Source organism: Mustela nigripes, chromosome X, assembly GCF_022355385.1.
Source record: "Mustela nigripes isolate SB6536 chromosome X, MUSNIG.SB6536, whole genome shotgun sequence".
In the NCBI taxonomy this organism is placed as follows: domain Eukaryota; kingdom Metazoa; phylum Chordata; class Mammalia; order Carnivora; family Mustelidae; genus Mustela; species Mustela nigripes.
Genome location: NC_081575.1, coordinates 36,300,973 through 36,327,066, shown reverse-complemented (window position 1 = coordinate 36,327,066; position 26,094 = coordinate 36,300,973). Strand labels below are relative to the sequence as shown.

The following is a 26,094-nucleotide window of genomic DNA, read 5'->3' as shown; positions in this document are numbered from 1 at the left end:
AGTGCAACAGAGACCCTAGGACCCATGATGCCTAAAATATTCACTAGTTGGCCCTCTATTAAAAAAAAAAAAAACCCACCCCAACCAACCCCCCCCCCAAAAAAAAACAGACAAACTTGCTGAGCCCTGGCTCTCCCCACTGTAATACACAGTCTCTAGTATGTAGACTTTAGAGTTAGAGCTGAGGTCAAACTTTGGCTTTGCCATTTATGAACAGTATGCCCTTGGACAAGTCCTTCTAAGTCTATGTGCCTCAGTTTCCTTATCTGTAAAATGGGAATAATAATATTACCTATCTTCTACGATTGTAGTCAGGATTGTTGTGAGGTGCTATGCATGGAAGTTTCTCAGCACAGTGTCTGGATACCTAGCACAGGGTAAACTCTTAAAAAATGGCACCTGGGTGGCTTGATCATTTAACATCTGACTTTGGCTCAGGTCATGATTTTTGGGTCCTGGAATTGACTCCCTGTTGGGCTCCCTACTCAGTGGGGAGTTTGCTTCTCCCTCTCTCTCTCTACCCCTCTCCCTGCTCATGTTTGCGCTCTCTCTCTATCAGATAAATCAGTAAAATCTTTAAGAAAACAGGAGTTAAATTATTTGGAGTAGTAATGAGTGAGTGTCACTTCAATATCAAATCTCTGCATTTGTTTTGTTCCTATTCTTGTCTTTTCTAGGGCCTTTGGTTGCTGAATAAAACACTGAAGTTTGGGGCTGAAGGTAGAGATGTGGGGAGCAGTAGTGCAGGGCAGTGAACACAGTGGTTTTGGCCTAGAGGTTGGTTGACAGCAGAGGATTTACTCTGGAATAAGCGGTTTAATGCTTTAAGCCTGAATAAGCATGAACTATATTATGTGACCAAAGTGTGTGTGTGTGTGTGTGTGTGTGTGTGTGTGTGTGTAAGAGAGAGAAAGAACAAGAGATAGAGGGATTACACCTCCAATTCTGTGGGTTTTTTCTCACATCCTCAAAATCCCTCTCTGTGTTACACTTGAGTGACTGATTCCATTCTCTGAAAATTTTGCAATTTTCTTCAAGATTCCAGTGTATGTGCTAACCTCCCCATCTCCAAGTTCCTGTAGCAACTATTAAAAAAAACTACTTAGGGATACATTCTGTTCTCAGTTATGCTTGGTTGGTCTCTCTGATTAGACTCCTAACTCCTGTAGGGCAGATACCATGGGCTCTATCTTCCAGGTTCAAGGAGAAGGAGTGGATTGCTACTATTAAACAATGAAAGGATGTGTTTGCGGGGTGTGTATGTGTGTTTCTGACCGGAGAGGTCTCTGATAGAGAAAGGAAAATGAGTTTCAGAAGCAAAGGTCATTGGAAGATAAGTGAAATGTTTCAATATTTCAGTATCCTCTTAAGCAACAGAACTAGAACATGAACTCGGGGGGGAAAAAAAGGTCAGTAACCACACCAGGGGACCTTCTGCTGGGTGGCTACCATCTCTCAATTATACGGATGAAAGAAGTTACCTTCAAATGATAGAAATTCCTACATTTGACAGGTAAGCTGTTGGGTGATGGCCTTTCTATTTCTGAGAGCCATCTTTTTCTGATGTCTCTGTGAAGGTCAACCCTTCACTCCCAAAGTGAGTTCCTTCATAAACAATTCACCACTTGCAAGTGGCAGAGAGGACATGGAACATAGATACGTTTTACCAAAGGAGGAAGGGATGAGCTCTCTTTCCCCTCTGGGGGAAGCCCCTGCCCTTCTTCTTTGGATGTCAGTTTTCACTTCTCATAATCTATATTTGGAGTCCCATGTCTATTATTCAAATAGAACACATATTTCCTATCACTGATATAAACATCTTTCAAGCCAGTTCCCTTTTCTCTTGCCAGTCCAGGGTGGAAAGCCAGTGGGTCTGCAACTATAATTTGGAGCAGTTAAGACCCAACAGCCTGGGGCACCCAGGTGGCTCAGTCGGTTAGGTGGCTGCTTTTAGCTCAGGTCATGATCCCAGGGTCATGGAATTGAGCCCCACATTGGGCTCCCTGATCAGTGGAGAGCCTGTTTCTCCCTCTCCCTCTGTCTGCCGCTCTACTTGCTGCTCTGCCTACTCTGTCAAATAAATAAATAAATAAATAAAATATTAAAAAAAAAAAAGACCCAACAGCCTATGGGAACAAGTGGATTCTCTCTCAAACTATCTTAGCTTCTGCATACTATAAATTCCAGATGATTCTGTGTCAGATGAGGGTCAAGGCCATAACTGGTCTATACTACCTGGGACTTCCCTAGGAATGTTTACTTGCCTTAACTGTGGTTGTCATATACTCTTCTGAAGAAATGAGATGCAAAACTGTAAACAACAGACTCAGAATTCCCAGTTTTTCAAGCATATGGTGGTTGGTTTTGTTTTGCTTTTCCCTTTCATTACAGCTCATATTATTACTGGTATCACACTGTGTAGTCATCATGCTCGAATACCCGGGAGCTTTGGTTGAATATTGGTCTTACGATTCAGTTCCATGAGACTTCCAGATTGCTGAGATGATTACCTATGTGTGCTCAGATGTGTGTTACAGAATGATCAATCATGGCTGTGTGGAGGGTGAATTGGCAAAGGGGAGTGGCTGGAGATGAGGGGTTGATTAGGAGTCCATTGTAACTTTCCAAGTAAGAGGTAACAGGGCCTGAGTTAGAGCAATGAGAGTAGAAATGAGACTGCGGTAATGGAGATATTTTGGAGGTGGAGCTGACAGTATTTGGGGATGGATTGCATGAAAGGGTGGAAAGTAAAGGGGAGCCGAGGATACCTCTGCTATTACATGAGACAATGGAACATGCTGAGGACTGGGTTTGGGACAGATACTGATGAGTTCATGTTAGGTATGGTGACTTGCAGTCTAGCTTTGTCTGCTATCAAGGGAATGTCGGAACATGGGACTCTCAGAAATAAAACCAACTAAGTCCTGGGCAGACCAGGACAAGTTCATTGCACTAAGTTTAGGACACGTTGGATTTGAGGTGTTTGCAGACAATGTCCAGGAGGTGGTTGGGCATGTGCGAGTGGCATTAGAAAGGACACCAGAGTCAGAGGTATAGTTTGGGAAGTTGTTTGTAACAGAAAATGGGTGAGCCCACAGGATTGGGTAGGATATCTAAGGGAGAACACACGGCATGAGATTATACCTACCTCTTATCCCCTGTGGAACTCTAGATCCTTGTGAATGTGAATGAATGAATCAAATAATTAACAAAGAGTAAGAGGTGACTGAGAACGAGACAGCAAGCCACATTTTGAGGCACACCTACCTATACAGGTGGGCTGTGGAAAGAAATCCAAGACTGAGCCACAAGAGGAGAAAAGAGAGCCAGAACAGATGACAGTGTCAACAAAGTCAAAGGAGGAAGAGAATTTCAGAAGCATGTGGGTTAGGAATATTAATATTGAGGATAGGCAGTTGGCTCAGGTAATTAATATGTCACTGACCACCTACAAGAGAACATTTTCTGTGGCATCCTAGAGTCTGTGGCATCCTGAAATCAGATTATAAGATGCTGGTGAAATAGCAAAAGAAAAGAAAGGAAGTATGGGTAGCAGAGATTCATCTTTCTTTCACAATGAGGGGAAAAGAAAGAGTAGTTTTCTCCTTTAAATACCAGCTCAAGGCTCAGCTCTTCTTAAGGTTCCCTGAACAATTGCCATGCCTGCTGTTCTACCCCTTTTCAAAGATCCTACAGCACGAGGGGCTCTGTAGGAAAAGCATATTAGCTATGTGTGATATACTTCTTTATTTTCTGGTAACTTCTAGTGTGCTTGTTTGGTCTTCCTATTAAACTCTAAGCTTCCTGAGGGGCAGAGACCACAGCTTAGATCTACCATTGTGCCAACAAGAAAGGCCTTCAAGAATATTTGCTTGTTGTTAGGATGGGAAGGATGGAAAAGTTTCTCCAATTCACATTTTCTCAACTTCCACAGTGTTCGCATTTGGGGCTGGATAAGTCTTTGTTTTGGGAGACTGTCCTGGGCACTGTTTGGTGTTCGGTCGTATTCCTGGCCTCTGCCCACTAGTTGCCAGTGGCACTTCCCTATCACCCTCCTATAGTTGTGACAACTGAAAATATTCCTAGACATTACCAAATGTTTTCCCGTGTGTGTGTGCACGCACGCATGCGTGTGCGCACACACACACACATGCACACATGCAGGCACAGGAATCAACTTAGTTGACACCCACTGCCTAGGTGACTGGAGCCTAGCTTAGTTGCCCCCTTGTCCATCAGCAGGGGCAGTCCAAAGCCATTTCCCATTGAGAAACATGGGTGTCCAGTTCACAGCCTTCAGAAAGGGATGTATAACCTTCCCTGGTTACTTGCTTTCAGTTCTGAGACCCTTATACTCATTTCTTTCTCTCCCTCTCCCTGGAGTGTGTTAATGCCTCAGTACTTGCACTTAAGCACAAAGTGCTGAAATGATGCCAACACGCTTCCCTTATGATCCCGAATACCAAAGCAGAGCCACAGAGACATCTAATTATGGCAGTGGTTTGTAATGTTTCTACAACTTTAAGGAAAGCATTTATTAATTTTTCACAAAGTGTAACTAGTAGTTAATAATGCTTTTCTTTTCAAAGTATCTTTCAAATATTATATTATAACTCTGTTGGTACCCTCCTCAGAGATTGGCCAGAGGGTGGGGAAATTGGAGAAAGAGAAAATGTATGAAATAGATGTACAGAACATTTCAGTGCCTGAGCAGAGCGGAGAACCCAGGAGTTCTGGGCTCTCATTCTTTAGGTTAAACCTGAAGTGTCTTCCTGACATTTTAAAAAAACCACTATATTTATTTGAGAGAGAGGCAGAGGGAGAAGGAGAGAGAGAATCCAAAGCAGACTCCACATTCAGCATGAAACCTGATGCTGGGCTCAATCTTAAGACCCTGAGATCATGACCTGATCTGAAATCAAGAGTCAGATGCTTAACTAATTGAGCCACCCAGGCACCCCTCTTCCTGACGTTTTCATGTATCATCCCAGTGGGGCTTGTGGTTCCTAAAAGACATTTCATTGGGTTGAGCTGGGCTGTGGGTGAGAATAAAAAAAACCACTCTGATATCTTGCCTTGTTCTACCACCATCTTCCAGACTTCTGAGGTTCCTTGGTAGTGCCCTGTGAATCCTCCTACTGCTGCTCTATGGCAAAGTCTAATAAGCCAGTCAGGACACCTTTATTGGGTGCATGATAAATACCCTTAAGATACCAAAAAGTGATGTGGATAAAAGGAGTAAGGTTGCACAACGCGTAGCTCTTTCTTCCTGGTTCTTAATGGAGCATGTTAATTTATTGAACTAAGAATTTTCTGTATATTCTTGGATTTTAGCCCCACGACAGCTCTGTGGAATAGGTATTATTAGTATCTGGCCTCTTTTCATGCCAAAGGCATATGGCTACAAAGTTGTAGAGTTGTGATTCCAGCCCATTCTATATAACTCCAAAGTTTATATTTTTATCCACTATGCTAATGGGATTCATTTATCTGGTCCGCTTCTTGTCCTTTTTTTTTTTTTTCCAAATGAGTAAGCTATTCCATTTTATGAAAGGAAGAACCGTGGACCAGAAATTATAAATGAATTGCCCAGGATGACATGGTGATGCTGGTGGTGATGATAGGGGTAGGAGTGGAAGAAGCTAGAAAACACATTTTCTTCCTTTTATTGTGTGAGCTTTTTTCCCTTACTGCATTATTTCTAGTTTAGAAGACAAGACACCTCTCATTCTAGGCAACAGTGAAAGGACTAGAAAAACAAGTCTGCAGTTAATTGTGTGTTATTGAATTTCTGAATTCTGTGATACTGACAAATCAGATGATGGAGCCATTTTCTTTCCCAAAGATATTGGAGGTCATTAGCTATAGTTAGCCTGCCAATAGGCTTTGAGTGGGGAGTACATTGTATCCCTTCAGGATCTCCCAGGAAGATTGAAGAATATATTGAATATATAAAATAGAAGAAAATATTGAAAGAATATATACTACACACTTTGACCAGGGAGCTGGTCTAGAGAATCTGGCTGCCACAAAAGAAGTTTTCTATAACATTATTAAGTTGCTTCTGAGTCACTTAGAGGACCAAGAAGGAGGAGAAATGCAGAACCAATTGGCATCTTCCAGGATTTAACTGAGTGATGCTTCCAAGTCTAGAATAACCTTGGGAAGTCCTTGACCCTGAAGCAGGTTGTCTTCCTATTGTCAGCTGGAATTCCCTTGTGCAATAAACTCCCTTTCATCATCAGGTCAAGGTGAATAAATCAGAGGGATGGGACTGGTCTCTTGTTTCCAAGAGACTTAATTTTATTTTTGTTTGATATAGATAGCATATTTACATGCAAGAATGATCTGTTTTGTTGGCAGAATGTGGGCTATTTAGCATTATCATTTCTAAAAACCCTAGGAATTACTGTAAATCCCTCAGAGATTTTTGTTACATTCAATAGTCACAGGCCTTCTGGTTATTCCTACCCTTTCTCAGTAACTTACAAATCTTCATAAAGTATCCTTTTTCATTTGTTTGCCTCTGACCTCCCCTCTGTGGTCATAGCCCAGAGATTTTATACAATTGTAACCATCATTTTATTTTCGGCCATTGTCCATGCCACACCCCTTGAGGCTTATCACCAGATTTTCACTGCCCCCTTCCCATAAAAACCATATCCCTGCCTGCCCCATCATCCAGAAGCAGGCAGAACTGAAGAAGGACTAGGCTGGTGATGAGCGGCTTTAATAGAGGAATTTGAAGATCCTTAAGCCTCTTGCCTTTGTTTCCTGAGATTTCTAAGGCCAGACATCAGTCCTGGAGTGTGGTGACCCTGGAAAGCTCTTCGGCTCTGGAGTAGGTCAGTTCTGGGCTGGAATCCTGTCTCTGCCGCTTACAGCCAGGTGATCTTTAGCAAATCTCTGTTTCTTTCTTTTTAAAGTGAGGATGATATTCATTTGTTGCTGCTGTTTTTCTGAGCAGCTGGCCATTTGCCCCTGAAGTCCTACACCTATTCTTTCATTTTGAGTTGTGCCCATTGCTTTTGACTTTGCCCTGTGATTTTGTAGATTGTTTTATTTAAAAAATTTTTAAAAGATTTTATATATTTACTTGACACAGAGAGAGAGAGAGTGAGAGAGCGCACCGTTAGGTAGAGCAGCAGGCAGAGAGGAGGGAGAAGCAGACTCTCTCCTATGAGCAGGAAGTCGGACATGGTGCTCAATCTCAGGACCCTGGAATCGTGACCTGAGCCAAAGGCAGATGCTTAACCAATTGAGCCGTCCAGGCATCCCCGTAGATTGTTTTAATTTAGGCTTCAACTAAAGGCTGTGCAGACCTTCCCTTGGTTTTGTCTGTAGAATGAAAACCCCAGGAGGGCCAGAGCTGTGGTTATTTGTGCTTACCATCATATCGCCAGGCCCTAGGACCATATTTGGAACAAAGCAGGTGAACAATACATTTTAATGGGATGAATGAATGAATGAATGTACAGATTTCCTGATCTGGTGCCCAGATCAGTTCCTTTGACCTGCTACTACACACAGCGTAATGTAAGAAATGATTATATCATACAAGAACAGGCCCTATTCAGGCACTATCCTTTGAGGAGGGCTATTTGCCACATGTGCAAACCAAGCACAATACCCTGACACGGTCCTTAGTAAAAAGCTCTTTTGGTTAGGTGATGGTTGATACTGCTGCATGCAGGTCAATCACTGAAGGATATGCTTCATTTATTTAAAAAAAAAAATCCCTCCTATTGGCCCACTTTGCCCAGAAAAGTACCCACAAATTTCAATCAGTTCATTCAGGGTTGATCCTGATTCATCCTGTACTTGAAGGGGTTAATAGGACTCTACAGGCTTATTTAAGTTGATAAGGATGATGAAAATGATTAGTGGATCCAAAATAGACAAATGCTCTGGGTTCAGCCTTATGAAGCTTATACTCCTTTTACTGCAGTTATGGTATGTTAGCTATCTTTCTTCTCCTTCTTCCTTTCCTCCCCTCCCCCTCCTCCCCTCCCCCTCCTCCCCTCCCCCTCCTTGACCACCACCTCCTCCTTCCTTTCTCCTCCTCCTCCTCCTTTATCACCTCCTCCTCCTTCTTCTGATGGGGGGGGGGGCAGGAGTGGGGGAGGGACAGCCAGTGTGGGGCTCTGTCTCACAGCCCTGCAACCATGACCTCAGCCAAAATCAAGAGCCAGACACTTAACTGACTGAGCCACCCAGGCACCCTGCTATCTTTCTTTTTAATTCCCAATTCTACATTATGGGCAAAAGCCCTTGGGAAGCTATTCTTCTAGTTCTGTTATAAACTTGTTACAAAATGCAGGTGTCCTGGAAGCAGTGAGGCTAGACGTAGCTTATTTCCTGTTGCAGTTGGATAAGGTGGGATTATGTCCATTCCTTTTTATGACCCAGAGGGCTGCCTGAAACTGCAGGGTAACTGAGGTAATAGCACATGTAAACTAGGGGAGGTGAGGGCTAAAAGAGTTTTTGATTGAGGTTACTCTTAGTAAAGAAGCCTTAGGCGTATACAGTCCTATTAACTGCAATTTAGCCAAGGCCTAAGCAGTGGTTAATTAAGGCAAACCCAGGGTCTATCCAGGAGCACAGTCTAGATAAGGCCTAGCTGGTGCTGAAACCCAATGAAGCCATGGCCCTGGCATAATTAGGCCTGGCCAGGGCACAGCCAGGTTCAAGGCCTAGTTAAGGCCTAGTCATCCCTGTTGAGGGCTAGTCAGCCCAGTTAAGATGTAACCAGAGCCTAAGCCTACTTATGGCTTAGTTGCCCAGTTAAAGTCTAGATAACACAGTTAAGGCCTTGCCAGGGCCTAAACATAGTTAAGGTCTAGTCAGAGTCAGGTTAAGATGTATCCAGGGCCCTAAATGTAGTTAATGACTAGTCAGAGTACAGTTAGTTTCAGCCAAAGCAGGTGTAGCATCTATCAGAGTTTTCTTAAGGTTCCGCCAGGTCCTAAGCTTAGTGTATGTTTAGTTAGAGACCAGTTAAGGCCAAAATCTCCTTAAGTTTTAGTCAGAAACTATTTAAGGTGGATGCACGACCTGTACTTATAAAACCTAGTCAGAGCCCAGTTAAGGCCTAGCCAGAGTCTTGCTAAAACATTTCAAGGCCTATGCCTATTTAAAAGCTAACCAACATGGTTAAAATCTCATCAGAGTATTTTAAGGACTAGCCAAGTCCTAAGCCTAGTTTATGTTTAATCAGAGACCAGTTAGGGCCAAAATCTATTTAAGTTTCAGTCAGAAACTTGACTGAACTACTTGAGGTAGGTCTAGGACCTAAGCTTGTTAAATTCTAGTCAGAGTCTGGTTAAGCTCTGACCAATATCTCGTTAAGGTATGGCTAGGGCCTAGACTGGTTAAAAGCTAACCAACATGGTTTAGATCTCATCAGGGTTAGGGTTAGGGTCCAGGGCCTAAGCTTATTCAAAGCTAGTCAGAACCTAGTTAAGGCTTGGCTAGAGTCTTGTTAAGGTATTCCCAGAATCTTAACCTAGTTAAAAGCTAGTCAGCCCAACTGAGGCCTAACTGGGTGTAAAGCCTAGTTTAGGCCTAGTCAGAGCCTAGTGGAAGTCTAGCCAGAACCTAAGAGTCTAGTTAATGTATAGCAAGGGCCTGAGACTAGTTAAGGGATAGTTTGTCCAATTAAGACCTAGTTAGTTAATTTAAGACCCAGCTAGGGCCAAAGCCCTGTTAAGGCTTCATCAGCCCAGTTAAGGTATAGTCAGGGCTCAGCTGAGGCTTAGTCAGAGTTCAGTTCAGGCCTAGTCAGAGCCTGAGACTGGTTAAAGATTATCTAGTTCATGTAAGGTCTAACCAGGGTCTAAACATAGTTTGGGCCTAGCTAGAACCCATTTAAGCCCTAGCCAGGGTCAAAATGTAGTTAAGGTATAGTTGGAGTCTCAATAAGTCCTAGCTGTAGCCTAAATCTAGAGAACCCATAGTCAGAATCTAGTTAGGGGATATCAGGGTTCTAAGCCCAGTTAAGACTTAATCAACCCAGTTAAAGCCTAATAAGCTCAGCTGAGTCCTGGTCAGGGCCTAAGACTAGTTAAGGTCTATTTGAATCCCAGTTAAAGTCTAACCATGGACTAAGCCTAGCCAGGACCCTAGGTCTAGAGAAGGCATAGATAGCCAGAGTCTCATATAAGGTGTAACAAGGACCCGAGTCTGTTTAAGGTCTATGTAGCCCAATTAAGGCCCAGAAGGGGCTAAACTTAGTTATGCCCTAGTCAGAGCATAGTTAAGTCCTAGCCAGAGCCTAATACCAGTTAATGCCTGGTTAAAACCTAGTTAAGGTGAAACCAGGGCCTTACATCTAGTTAAGTCCTCACATCTAGTTAAAGCTTCATCATCCCGTTAAGGCCTGTTTAGGCCCTTCACTTTGTTAAGGGCTAGTCAAGACTAGGCTAACCAGCTTATTCTAGTTTGCCCAAGACTTTCCATATTTAGCACTGAAAGTTCTGGGTCCTGGAGAATCCCTTGGTCCCTGGCAAACCAGACTGACTAGATACTCTAGTCAAGGCCTTTTAAAGAAAACTTTTCTTTGCCTTGGAGCTTAAAAAGCACACTTATAGTCTATAGTTTCATTTATAGTTTATGAAACACATTTTCAACATTATTTCATTGGATTATTATATCTATTTGAGATACGTGTTACCATCCTCCCTGATGTGCAGATGCATAAACTCAGGTTTAGAGAGAAGTGCCTTCCTTAATGGTCAGTGTCAAAGGTAGAGTTTAAACCAAAATTCACAATGTTTGAATTCAAAAGCCATGCCATTATTTTTTAAGCTACAGTAAAGGGGCCTCTTTCCACAATTAAAAGTTGTCGAAATTACATAAGTAATACTTGCTCAAGGTCTTACCATCACCCTATTTTCAGACCAGGAAAAGTGTTACGGCATACTTAAGCGACCTGCTGAAGGTAAGAAAACTTTTCAACCTAAACTCAGGTTTCTTTGTCTCCAAATCCCTTATTTTTCCCCTTTAAAGAGAATCTCTTCCCTCCATCTTGCCTACTTGCTCAGTGTCATATACTTCAGTACACGTCTGTGTAGCTGAGACTATTTCTGTGTCTGTAGATTTCAGAGCTGTTTCCATGCATACGTTATCTGAAGTCCATTAGGCATTTGGTAGACTGCACTGGCGTTGAAACTTCTGTTTGCAGCCTGAGGTTTATCTACTGGCCTGATGCTTGTTGTCTGATTAGGAGAAGTTTGTTGAGCCTGGCAGCAGAGCTGACTTGATACTAGAGTCAAACCTCAACCACTTGATTTTCTGTGATCAAAGGATGAAGACATTGAAGACAAACCTGATCTCCTTAGGAATTCTCGGGAGAGTTACTGGATACATCCATGTTATAATGACATTTTGGGGACCAGGGAAAGAAATCAGGCCTCCCTCTCTGTTACTTTGGATTCCATTGCCAGAAGGCACTGAGAACTTGGCTTGCCTTTTCCTGGCTGTGCCATTTCTTTTGCCTCCTGTAAGCTTACCAGGGGTGACAGGTGTCTCTGTTAAAAAGCCTGTATGTAAATATAGCTATATCTTCCACTATGTTATCCCGAGGATAAAATAGTTGCCACCCCTGCAGAATGTAGCAGCTTCTGGATTGGATGCCAATGGTAGCAATGTGCCAAGCATGAAGTATCCTGTTCCCCTTACCCCTGCCAAATAAACACCAGCTTCCTCTTCTGTGGTACATTTAAAGGGACAGCCTCCACTCTGCTCATATGGCAGTGATAGAGGGGGAGAGCTTACAGCATGGATGATCAGTGGCTCAAGTGGTGGCACAGTGGAGGAGACCATTAGGATGCACTTTAGGTAGTGCCTTCTTGGACTGCAATTTCCTGCTTTTTGCTGTTAGGTTGCTTTGGGGGAACTGTTTGGTTCACTGTGTAATACAAGAGGAAGACAGAGCTGGTTGGGAAGAGGCAAATGATTTATTCCACTGAGCAGCTGGTAGATTCAAGCGTTGCTTTCTTTCTTGGAGAGGACGCCATGTGGGAATAACATTATTTTCTCTGACATGCACATGGTGACTCCCTGCATAAGCTTTAGATGACTTCATGTGTTTGTATTTCCATGAGCTGGTGAAGAACATTCAGCTTCAAGGCATTGGGTTAATGGCTTAAGCAGACCATATCTCTGTCCTAACAAAAGATATGGAAGGCCTTGGCTTGAGGCCTGGGGGCCTTGCTGTACAATGTCGGGGGCTATGGAAAAAGAGCACAGAACTAGTCTTCTGGTTCTACCACATTCCAGCTATGTAACTCTGGATAGATCATTTTGCCTCTCTGGGTGTCAGTTTTCCTAAATGTAAGATGAAGATGATGTAAATGAACTCTGTGTTGCCGTGTCCACAGTATATGGTAACTGTGAAGATCAAATGAGATACAATGTGAAAACAGTAGAAAAAGTATAAAGTCTTATAAAAAAAATGTGAGGAATTATTAGTTCTATTATTCATTCAACAAATAGTTATTGAGTACCCACTGTGCATGCTTAAATGAAACAGAGATCACTATCTTGTTGTTTACCTTCTGAAGGGGGGAGCCATAACACAAATAATAAACATAATAAATAAGTAAACTATACAATATATATAGAAGGTGACCAGTTCTAAGAAAAAGGAAAAGGTAGAGCAGAATAGATAAGGAATAAGGAAGGCTCAGGAGTGCCAGGTGGGGAGGGGGAAGTTAAGTTTTTAAAAGGATGGTACGTGTAGCTCTCATTGAGAAGGAGAGATGTAAGCAAAGAGTTTGAAGGAGGTGAGGAGTTTAGCCATTCAGATATTGAGCAAAGAACATTCCAGGCAGAAGTAATAGCCAGTGTAAAGGGCGTACAGAGGAAGTGTTCCTGGTGAGTTTGGGGAATGGCAAAGTGGCCAGAGTGGCTGGAATGGAGGGAGGGGTAAAGAAGTAGAAATGAAGTTAGAGACTATATTGTGGAGGGCCATGTAGGCCATTATGAGGATCTGGGCTTTACTCTGAAGGGCATGCAGAACTATTAGAGGAGGAGATATGGTCTGACTTACATGTTATTTTATTTTATTATTTTATTTTTGAGAGAGAGCGCTTGCAGGGGGAGCAGAGGGAGAAGGAGAGAGAGAAATTTAAGTAGGCTCCACACCCAGTGCAGAGCCCAACTCAGGGTTCAATCTTATGACCCTGGGCCGAAATCAATTCTTAATTCTGACTTACATTTTAAAGGGCTCACTTGGGCCATTGTATTGAGAAGACACTGGGATGATGCAAAGGGAATCCTGTGAGGAGGCTGTTGAAATAATCAGGGTGAGAGGTAGATGCTGGTGGCTCACAATGACAAGTTATCAGTTTTGAATGTATTTTGAAGGCAGAGCCAAAAGGATATTGGCTGTGGATTGTGAAAAGAAAAGAGTCAAAGATAAACTCAAGATTTTTTTTGCCTGAGTAGTGAGAAAGATAGAGTTGTCATCTACCGAGCTGGAGAAGGGTATAGGTAGAGTATGTTTTGGAGGGTAGACCAAGGATCCAGTTTGGGATATACTGAGTTTCAGATATCACAGGTCAGCATGAAGGCAATTAGATAAGCAAGGATGAAACTCTGGAGGAAGGTCTGAACTAGCTAAATAAACTAGGGAGTCATCTGTGTTATAGGCATTATTTTCAGCCTGCAGAAGATCACTAAGGAAGTAATTATAGGTGGAACAGAGGAGGACCTGGGGAGTGATCAACCATGTCAAGTGTGGAGGCCACTGGGGACTTGGGCAAGGGTACTTAAGTGGAGTCGCCATTACATTTCATTAAAAGTGTGTGTTTTATCTGTTTTTAAAGATTTTATTTGAGAGAGAGAGTGAGCAGGAGAGAAAGCACATGAGCAGGCAGGGGGCAGAGGGAGAAGGAGAAGCAAACTTCCCTGCTGAGCAGGGAGTCCGATGTGGGGCCTGATCCCAGGACCCTGGGTTCATGACCTGAGCTGAAGGCAGATGCTTAACCGACTGATCCACCCATGCCCCAAAAGTATGTGTTTTAGAACAGAAATGTTTAACCTGGTAATATCAGTTATGAGGTAGAGAGATTTTGTTCTCATCGAACAAAACTGTCTTGAGATTCCCCTGCCTCTAGCTAATATTTAAAAAAGAAAACTGAAGAATCCTGAATCTTGAATCTTGAAAGGACAACTCCATCCATTTGAGGGCTCTTGCCAGACCAAAGAACTGGGGCCCTGCCTTGATGTGCTTTTCTGAGCCCCAAGCATATAGTTAATGGGATGAGCTCTTCACCCATGTTTAAATTGCTAACCTTTGGCCCCTTTATGAACCTTGAGAGGTAGAGGAATGAAATCTTCAGAGGGAAAGGAAACTATAAATTCATGCCCAAGGGCAAAGCATTTTTCTGTATAGGATATTAAGAAATGTTTTCTCTGCCTACCTTATTCCAGTTTATTCTGATTGTATTTATCTCAGAGGTCAAAAATGGAGAAGTCTTATTTTTTATTTCCATGGAGCAACATATAGTCTTTGGGTGATTTTAATGTTCATATAGGTTTTTGGTATCTTTCCTTCTTACTAGAATGTTCCGACTATAGGTATACTGTGGGAACAACAGGATGAGGACAATGAGATGGTTATCCTCAAGGAGACTTATGGCCTATGAGTCACTTGGTAAGACACATACCATGGCCATATGCTTTTCTCAATGCCATCCTATCAGTTTTTTATTCTGTTGGTGATTAGGAGTGGCCCAGAATATTACTAGGGGACCACAGTGTAAGGGACAGCACAGAGGGTGGAGAGGCCAAAGAATCAGATTCTCACTCTTGCTCTGCTACTAACCAGCTGTGTAGTCCCAGCAAGAGCCTTATCTGTGTTGGGTCTTCACTTCCTCCATCATAAAAAAGGAATGATCATTTTTCACAGGATGTTATCAGTATAAATAAGTTAATGTATATGAAGGTACTTGAGGATATAATTAGCAGAGGACAGAAACAATGAAATACAGATGAACTACTAAGGGAGGGTATGGAATCTTATTTTGAGATCATTAAAAACAGAAGCACTTCTCCTTTGGTGGATAAGTAGTAAGTACATTTGCAGACAGAAGGAAGAACTATATGGCCTCTGATCTTTGTTCCAGGTGGAAAAAGAAACAAACTGGTTCTCTCCTGGCAAGCTGGCATTTGCCACAGAAACAGAGAGGAGGCCACGACTGGTGCTCAGTCTTGCTCTTGTCAAATTTCTGAGATGTATTCTCAAAACTCAGGATGAAATCCAGGCTAGGATGGTGGAGAATAAAAAGTATAGAAAGATCTATGTATAATGCTCCTTTTCTTACCCAAACAATTCATGTAGGAAGATCTTGAAGTCTGGGCTCGTTCAGGTGAAGTAATGCTAGACACAGGGTAATGGCCTTCATTATCTTGCCTTAATGACTTTGCCAATTACTTTCCAAGTAAATGTTTCCAAGGAATAAGATAGTTAATGCTTTGAAAGATCCATTGTCATAAGACCAAGCAGAGGGCCCTTTCCACACAGCTGGTGCTACTGGAGGAATAGCCAATGAGCATTCTTGACGTGTAGCCAGCTTCTCCCTGCCAGAACTAGGAGCCAAAGTGAGTGTGTGCTTCAAAAGCAAGGAGTTAGGCTTGGAAGATCCACTAATCCTCAAGGAGCCTTACCTGATTGGTCTCAGGTCTTCTGAATGGGTGACCTGTGAGCAAGAGTCACAAGACAGTCCTGCTCCCTCATACCTTTATCCAAGTTCAGAGTCATGTTAGTTCTGTGAGATAAATTGTTATCTCTGGTCCTTCCTTCCAGTTTCTGTAGTATCTGCAGCTGCAGATCTTCTGCCTTCAGGGGGTCACTAGTCAGTACCTGGGATGCACCACACACCATTTTGCAGATCCCAGAATTTCTCCAGAACAACTACATTAGCTAGAATTTATTAAGAGCTTCTTTTTAAACTCATTGTGTATATTAACTCATGTTGTTCTCACTACTGTTATTACCTTCATTTTGCAGACGAGAAACTGAGGCAGAGTAGCCTTACTACCATAGTAAGGCAGTACTCTAGTACCCTACCTTCTACCTGGAAGGTAGTAAGTGGAAAAGTTGAGATTCAAACACAGATCTCTTTGACACGGAGCCTACCCTTACAACCACTAGCATCATGTGACTGTTTCTCCCAAAGAAAATATACAAACAATGGCGACTTGCCTTTTTCCTTCTCAGAAAGCTGAGAGAAGATGTGAAAATAGAATCTCTTTTCCTGTTACTTCCAACTTTTGTTCTTATTTCCCTTATTTTAGACCCTGTCCTCTGCACTGGTAATATTTAAAAGCCAAGAATCTTTCTAGAAGTAGTATAGCTCTGAAGCCAAGATTTAGGGACAATTCCATGCTAGGTCCCACCAAGTCAAGATGGGGAGCTGTTCTCCAGTTTGAATAGTTTTTGAGGAAATTCTTTGTCTGTCTAGGAAAATAACCAAGAGATACATTTTCAAAAGTGGTTGTTTTTCTCCAGTGACTAAGTTGGTTTTCAGAAGGGTAAGCAAGAATTTGTGATTCTCTCTGCAGCAGTGAGCAAATTTGGAGGAGGAGGAAAGAAATTCAGTACAATTCAGTTTAAATTGACCATAAGGACATTTCCTACTCCCTCTCTTTCCAGTTTCTGTTTTGAATTTTTCATATATTTTCAAGAAGGGACCATGTTTAGCTCTTCAGCTGCACAATTCTTTCCTTTCTCTCTTGATAAATTAAAGATGGTTCATGGGGATTTTAAATGTCAGATCCTATAACAGGCAAATGCCTTATTGCACACAGCTTTTTTTTTTTTTTAAAGGCAAAGGTTTGTCACTTTAAAAAAAGAGTTTAAAGGGTAAACACTGTTGTGCTCATTGTAACCCCCCAGACAGCACCAGCTATGTCAAAATTATAAAATTTGTCAGGGTGCCTGGGTGGCTCAATCAGTGAAGCGTCTGACTCTAGATTTCGGCTCAGGTCATGGTCTTAGGGTCATGAGATCGAGCCCTGTTTCAAGCTATGCACCGGGCATGGAGCCTGCTTGTCCCTCTTCCTCTGTTCCTTTCCTAGCTCCTGCTCTGTCAAATAAATAAATAAATAAATAAATAAATAAATAATCTTTTTAAGAATTGTAAGATTTGCCCTTTGGGAACAAGGACCTCTTGATGTTTTCCTCAGGGCTGGGGACAGCAATGAAAAGTAATGTCTGGGTGTTTTTTTTTTTTTAAATCTGTATTGAATGCATGTATCTAAATGGTACTGCAGCACCGGAGAAGAGAGCATTATGAAAAAATTTACTGTTTGTAGATAGGAACCTGGCACCTCTACTCACCAAAGGTGCATTTTAATCTCTCCCACATAAGTGCCTCTGTTCCCCTTGGATATGAACTAATTTACCTTGCCTGATGCAGAGAAGCTTATCGACTATAAACATAGACCCAGAGGATTTGGATTCCTTTGCTCCTTTTCCATCCTACTGTTAGACACTTATTGCCAGTTTGCTAGTTATAAGCATCACAAAATAGAGGGGTAGGACTATCAGCTAAAAGAAAAACGATGACTCTTGATTAGTTGTACTGATAAAATTGTCCTAAGAGTGAGATTAATAAAAACCTATGGGGTTAAAGACCCTAGTTATGAGATGGCCAGCTTGCTCTCTGCGCCAGCTGTGTTTCTGAGCTACTTGTAAGATGTGAGTCATCTTATCTTGTGTCAGGGTATAACTATATCTAGCTATAAGGCTCTCTTGCTTTACTTAGCACATGAGCCAAATGGACTCTGCTCTGCACCTTCAGATGTCATTCCATTGTCATTGGCTTTGATGACTGGTTTGCTAAACACTGGCAAGACTCTCATCACTGTCTTGCTGTCCTTACTAGTTTTACAGGATAGAGACCCAAAGTTAAAAGTGAAACATTTCTTTTGAGATATAACACACATACAGTGAAGCATACAAATTTTAAGGGTACAACTGAATTTTTTTTAACACATATGTAATCATATTATGATGTAGAAGCTTTCTAGCACCCCAGACAGCTTTTTCATATCCCTTGCCAGTCAATAACCCCTACCCAAAGGTAACCACTTCATTCACTTCCATTCCATAGACTTGTTTACTTGTTTTAAAATTTCATGTAAATGGAATTATACAATATGTGCTTTTATGTATCTGGTTTCTTTGAACATTCTTGTACATGTTTTTTTGGGAGGGACATTTGTACATTTTTCTTTTGGATACTTAGGAATAGAATGGCAGGGTCATGGGATAGAAGTGTGTTTGGTTTTAGTAGATACTGTCAGAAGGTTTCCTTTTTAAAAAGATATTTATTTGTCCATCAGAGAGATACTTAGAGTGTGTGCACATGCAGAGGGAGTAGCAGTCAGAAAGAGAAGCAGGCTCCCTGCTGAGCAACGAGCCTGCTGCAGGATTCCATCCCAGGACCCTGGGATCATGACCTGAGTCTAAGGCAGATGCTTAACCAACTGAGCCACCCAGGCATCCCTGTCAAACGGTTTTCTAAAGTACTTATACCAGTTAACACTTTACCAACAATGTATGAGAGTTCCAGTTTCTCCGTGTTCTTCTCCACCCTTGGTACTGTCAGGTTTTTTTCCATTTTAGCTATTCTTTGGTGGGGTTTTGTTTGTCTTATGGTGGTTTTAATTTGCATTTTTCTGATGTGCAGTAATGAAACCTACTCATATGCTTGTAGGCCATTTGGATGTTTTCATTTGTGAAGTGCCATTTAATTCTTGTAAACTTTTTTTTTGTTTTTTTAAAAATTAAATTCTCTTTTTCTTATTGATTTGAAAGACTATAAATTATGTATATACTGGATACAAGTCCTTTGTTAGATATACACATACATACTGTGAATATTTTTTTCTAGTCTGTGGTTGGCCTTTTCACCCTCTTAAGTGGTCTTTTAATAAATGGAAATTATTTATTTTTATGAAGTCCAGTTTATCAATCTTCTTTCATAGTTAATATTTTTTGTGTCAAAAAAGAAGGTCAAGAAGATATTTGCCTATGGTTTGCTGTTGGAGATTTATTGTTTTATCATTCATATTAGGTCTATAACCCATTTACAATTATTATTAATTTTGGTATGTGATATGAGATAAGGTCATGGTTCTGCTGATTTGTTTGTCCTTGTGCCTGTACCACGCTGTCAAAATTACATAGCTCTAAATTACATAGCTCGCCTTCATATCTGGCAATATATGTCTCCCAGTTTTGTTTTTCAAGATGTTTTGGCCACACTGAGCCCTTTGAAAACCCTTGTATGCTTTAGAATCACTTTGTCCAAAGTGCCCTTTGGGGATAGTTTTGAGTTTTTTAACTCATTAGCAACCCCACAGCCTCCCAGCTTCAAAATCTAGGTACCATTTTGAAGGAAGGACTGGTAGTATGTTTGTGGCAGTTCCCTTCCCTCTAATGAGAATTTGTCTTGGAATACCATAAGACTGTGGGAAATTTCACTCAGTTTTTCCATGCTTAGTAAGGAGCCTTGAGCTCAGCTGACTTCAGGTGAAGAAAACTAATCCTGAATTTCAGGGTTCTCAAATTTCCAATCCATTACACCAACCTCAAATGTTACGGAGATTTCCTCTTTTCCACAGTAGCATCCTTCTGTCTTGGCGCCAAACTTCATCTTCAGCTTGTGCCCGGAATGAGCAAATGTTTCATGAAAAAAGCTTAGGATGACCAGCTCACTTAGGAAAGGCTCTGTGCTGTCAGAAATTTTCATTCATCTTGTTTCACAGATCAGGAATATCTTTACATATTGATTTTGCAGTTTATCCTTCTTTTTGTTTTTTAGTTTGTGACAGGAGTGTTCACATTCCCGCTTGAAAGTGAAAGTCCAGAAAATATTCACGGGTTGGAACCTTGACTTTCTCATCCATCTCAGCTCTATCACAGGTGAGTAGTTTGAGCATTTGGGCCAACTCAGTAGGTCAGTGGAAGGGCAGTTAAAAATGGCCACAGCATTTCTTTCGCAGATGATGAGGATCCCTGAGGGCACTGATCAGGTTGTCTCCATCCCTCCGCCTTAGGGCTCACAGTCAACTTGGAATTAAGCCAGTTTCCAGGGAAGGCAGATGGGACTAACATTCTCAGTTCTATCCCTGCTTAGAATGAGATGTTGGCCCTGGTCTTAACAAGGCAAATTTTGCTCTATGTAGGTACCTGAATTGGTGCCCTCTGGCATAGGACTTTAGGAGTCAGACTTGGGTTGACTTTTGGTTCTGCATCTTTACTTGACCACGTGACTGGGCAAGTTTGTAAATTTCTCTGATTCTCAGTTCTTCCATCTATAACTTCATAGGTTAACTGTGAGGAATAGACGTCCTAATGTAAGACAAGTGGATTTCCCAGAGACATAATAGGTCTACACATGTGAGTGTTTATTAGAATAATTATTAATGGGCATGTCATCTCATCTCATATGTGGTTCTTGAGATTGGGATTATGCTTGGTTACAGTTTTGGAAGGAGTAAAATTTACATGCAATGAGATGTACACATCTTAATGAGTACTATTTAATGAGTTTTGACAAATATGTATTCATATTCCCTTATAACCCAAAATTCTACCTAAAATATAATCATTATATTATTATATATCATATATTATGTAAGAAACTTATATCATATACATATGAATATTCTATATAATATATATGTACCATATATATTATAAAAGAAAGTTCTCTTATGTCTTTTCCCAATCAGTTCTCCCCTAGATGCAACCACTTTTCTGATTTATTTTCCGTCATAGGTCATTTTGCATTTTCTAGAATTGCATATGAATGGAATCCTACAGTACGTATTCTCTCATGTCTGGCTTCTTTCTTTAAGTATAATGTTTTTGATATTCATTCATACTGTGGTCCCTATCAGTAGTGGCTTTCTTTTTCTTGCTGATTAGTATTACATTGTATGAATATACCACATTTTCTTTATCTATTCTCCTTTTGATTGAACTGGGCTTTTTCTTTTTCTTTTTTTTTTCCTGTTATGCATAAAGGTGCTATAACCATTCTTCTAAAAGTCTTTATGTGAATTTCATTTCTCTTGGTTAAATACCTCAGAATGAAATTGCTGGTAATCAAGGTAGGTGCTTTCTTAGTTTTGTAAGAAACTGCCAGACATTTTCAAAGGGTTGTACCATTTTATATCCCACCAGCAATGTGTGAGAATTCTGGTTTCTCCACAGCTTTGTCAACATCTGGTGTTGTCAGTCTTTAATTTTAACTAGTTTAGTTAGTATGTTGTGGTGTCTTATTGTGATGTTAATTTGTATTTCTTTGATGACTAATGATGTTGAATATGTTTTCATGTGCTTATTAACTATTTTTCTTCCTTTGTGAAATGACCGTCCAGATCTTCTGCCTATTTTTAATTGGTTTATCTTTTTATTACTGAGGTGTAGGGGCACTATTTTTTAATTGAGGTGTCATTGACATATAACAGTATATTAGTTTAAGGTATATGACAGAATGATTTATCTTTGTATATATTGCAAAATGATCACAACAATAAATGTCATTAACATCCATCAACATACATAGTTAGAAAACATTTTTTCTTGCTATGATAAGTTTTGAGATTTACTCTCTTAGTAACTTTCAAATATGCAGTACAGTATTATTCACTATAGTCCCCATGCTGTATGTTACATCCCCATAACTTACTTATTTTATAATAGAAAGTTTGTACGTTCTGACTCCATTCACCCACTTCCCACCTCCCAGTAAAGGCTCTTTGTATATTCTGGTTACAAGTTCTTTGTCAGATATATGTTTTGTGAATATTTTCTCTTGGTTTGTGGATTGCTGCTCATTTTATTTACCATGGTTTTGATGAATTGGCTTAGCTTTGTACTCCATGCTATGCCTATTCACAGCTGCAACCTGATAATATTTTCTGAACGAAAAAACTGAAAGTTGTCCCAACTTCCTCTAGCCTACAGGTATCATAATGCAAAAATGCACTGCATGCGTAACAAGAAAGGATGGTTAGGGGAGCTGTTTTAGGTTGGAGGGTGAGAAATCGGAGATGATATTTAAACTGAGACCAGAATGACAAGAAGCAATTTTTTTCCCCCTGGGAAAAGGGATCCCAGGCAGAAGGAACAGCTAATAGAAGTGCCCTTAATGAATCCTTAAACAATGTGGGTGGAAATATAAATTGGTGTAGCCACTATGGAAAACAGTATGGAGCTTCCTCAAAAAATAAAATATAGATCTACCATATAATATAGTGATTCTACATCTGAGTATTTATCTGAAGAAAAAACCACTAATTTGAAAAGATACACATACCCCATGTTCATTATGTAATAGCCAAGGTATGGAAGCAATTTATGTGTCTGTCAGTGGGTGAATGGAAAAGAAGTTGTGGTTTATATACACAGCAGAATATTACTCAGCCCTAAAAAGAGATATCTTGCCATTTGCAACAATATGGATGAATCTAGAGAGGGTATTATGCTAAGTGAAATAAGTTGGGCAGAGAAAGACAAATACTATATGATTTCATTTATATGTGAGACCTAAACAACAAACCAAATGAATAAAGAAAACAAAACGAAACTCATAGATAAAGAGAACAGGTTGGTGGTTATCAGAGAAGAAGAGGATTGTGTTGTGGGCAAAAAGGGTGAAGGGGGTTAGCTGTATGGTGATGAAGGGCAACTAGATTTATTGTGGTTATCACTTTGTAACATATGCAAATATCAAATTATTATGTCATATACCTGAAACTAATTTAATGCTATATACTGATAAAAAAGAAATAAAAATAAAAACAAAAAGACTTAAGAGATATATTTTTTTAAATGGCCCTTAACATAAGTTGGGGGTAGGCACAAACTATCCTGCATACACCTTTTAGGCAAACTAAGGTATCAGAGGTTACTTGCTTTAAAAAATTATCAAAACTGGAATAAGCTGATGCTATAGTCTTACTCTTTCTTTTAACACCCTTCTTGTCTTCCCCAATACCCCAGGTCCTAGGTTCCAAGATGCTTTGAAGCTAGGGATTTTGGATTAGTTAACACAATGGTCAACAGGGTTAAGGCTAAGTCGGGTATTTTTTTCCCTCAAAGGTGACCAAGTGATGGAAGAAATAAATCGAAGTTTGCATAAGTAAAAAGCAATTACAGTTATCTTTATAAAACAGCAAACTATGAAATGTTCCACCTCTCTGCTTTGTACATTCAGATTGTATAATTTAAAACTTTTTCAATACAGTATCAATTCAATAAGTGGAATATAATTTATTTTTGAAAATTTTCCCAGTTTAGGGAGAGAGAGAAGAAAAGATGGCAGGAAGGGATAGTGGAAGATGGAGATACAGAGAAAGTCAAATAAAATGAAACACATAGGTGAATAAATGGATGTCTATTGAGCAAGAAGAGGAATAACAGAGTCGTTGAGGGAGGTAGAGATGCTGAGAACACAAAACAAAACAAAACAAAACAAAACAAAACACCTGAGTGAAGGAGAAGCCAGAAGTTAAATCAGTTTTGTGTGAGCGTATTTCTCTTGTGCCCTTGGGCAATGGGTACCATAGTAGACTATTGCTTCCTTTGAAAAATGTGATGGTACTCTCTAGTAATATATAACACACACTTTTCTTCTGTTTCCTTTCTGATCCACACTCTACATTAATACCAAATTCCTCTCATAATTTCTTTTCATTATTTCTTTCCACCAGACTGCTTTTTCCTCTAGTCAAAATGCAGAGATTTTTTAAGCTAATAAAATAACCTCCACTGCCCATTCTCCTACATTTCAGATCAAAAGTTACCTACAACCATAATCATGCCTTCTGGTCATCATGGTTGTGACTCTTCTTGGGGCAAACTTCACATCTACTGTCAGGATTTTGGACCAAAAAAAAAAAAAAGTGTGGTTCTAAAAGAACTTATGTTAAGTGAAGATAGTATATAACTGCATGGGTCAAAGCAGGTCCTGTGAAGACCAGCAAGTTCCATGTGAAAAATCACAGACCATCTGGTCAATGTTTCTGTACTCCAATAAATGTCTAAGGAGTACAGTTAGTTAGATATGATAGTGCCTTTGGTTTGCTGGGCCCCACTCTGGTCAGAACTGCTGGAAATAGGGCATTGATAAATTTGGCAATATCCTAAAGGAGTGAGGTGGATGGTTGCTTCCTAATACTTTCCACTAGGAAAAGCTTGACTGAGGCTAGAGAAATAAAACCAGCCCCATTTGTAGGACTAGTGGCTAGAAATTCAATGTGTATACATACCTAAGGAAACAATTGGTCAAAGGTATATATAGCTAAACTGATCAGCCATGAACTGAAGATGTATGCCATAATAAATGGAACATTACAGACTGGACTGTTGGCAGGAAAAATAATCTGGTAAAGGGAGATAAGAAAAGAAATTGATGAAAGAATTTCAGCAATTCATATAGGACATGTACCAACACATCAGAACAGGAAGATGCAATAATCTGTTTAGAGTAAAAGAGGAGACAATCTGACCCCTAAAACTAATGTGGACTCTGCAGTTCTGGGGACTCCCAAGTCCCAACTCACCTCCCTTGTCAGTTTAATTTAAGGTCACAGAATGGGCCCATGAAGCCTCCTGGCATTTGGACATGAATGTCCTAGATAAGCAGAGGGGGAAGAGTAGGGGGAAAATGTATGAAGCAAACAAACAAGTTAGTAAGCAATATGAGACATGTCATATTACTAACATACTCATTTTTTTCTTTTTTTAAAAGATTTTATCTATTTGTCAGAGAGTGAGAGTACACAAGCAGGGGAGCAGCAGGCAAAGGGCGAGGCAGGCTCCCCGCTGAGCAAGGACACCCCCCCCCCAAGCAATGCAGGACTCAGTCCCAGGACCCTGGGATCATGACCTGAGCCAAAGGCAGACGCTTAACTGACTGAGCCACCCAGGGGTCCCAACAAACTCATTTTTAAGAGGAGTGGGGCATGTTTAACCAGACCAGTGTATGAAGTGGATGATACTGGGCCAAACTTTAGATGTTTAAACAAAGAATATTGCCTTATAGAAGTATAAATTTCCTTGCCTTATAGAAGTATAAATTTCCTCGGGAAGAGGGTTTGCAGAGCATACCAGGCATGCAGAAGAGAATAGTATGTTCATGCCTTTAGACAAAATTGAAGGAACTGGTTGCTAGATATGCAGTATTGGCAGTAATAGGAAATGACCAAGGAACTAATTTTACAACAGATGTTGTCCCAAATTTGGCAAAAGACATAGACTGTGGAACTTTGATTTCACAAATTCCCCAGGCTGCAGGGCCAATTGGAAACCTTAAGAATTGAAGACTAAAAACACAAAGAATTTAACAGCACCAGATATAAATGGCAATGCAGTAAAGGTGCTAAAAAAGACAGAATTAATTGAGAGACTCTGAGTGAGTGTAACTTCTTCAACAGAGATGTTCAAGAAAGATGGGCAAAAAAAATCTATGGTCTCTGAAAAACAATCTGAGGGTTTTGAAGGGGCCGGGGGTGGGAGGTCGGGGTACCAGTTGGTGGGTATTATAGAGTGCACGGATTGCATGGAGCACTGGGTGTGGTACAAAAATAATGAAACTGTTATTCTGAAAATAAAAAATAAATTAAAAAAATAAATTTAAAAAAATCTACGCTTACTTTGTTCTTAAATCTTGTAAGAAGAGATCACAATGAGAAGTATGAAGGAAAGAGAGTATGAATAGTAGATCCTCATAAGGCCATCAAAAAGGAGGATCCATAGCTAGGGATACTCTTTCAGCCTTATCCTATAGCCAGATCCTGTAGGATGGATAAAGACTCAAGAATACTAATCTTTATATTTCTCTTTTCTATTATTAGATCTGCTTTGCTGTTTTCTTTTGGCGGTGGCAGTCTCTCTGGTGGTCATTATAATTGCAGTTTACTGCCAACAAAAACAAGAGCACCATATTAGGACTACTGGTCTTATTCTGTACTTGATCGTATTAACAGCCTCATTTCTCAACCAAACCAACCTTAGAACCATTACCAGCTCACAGGATCCATTATCACCTAGAGCCCATTTGCTAC

At 40.5% G+C, this 26,094-nt stretch overlaps 1 protein-coding gene across 1 annotated transcript in view; it reads right to left on the bottom strand.

Moving 5' to 3' along the window:
- TRPC5 (transient receptor potential cation channel subfamily C member 5) overlaps nucleotides 1-26,094 on the bottom strand; it is a 135,033-nt gene that overhangs the window by 68,843 nt on the left and 40,096 nt on the right. The window lies entirely within an intron of this gene.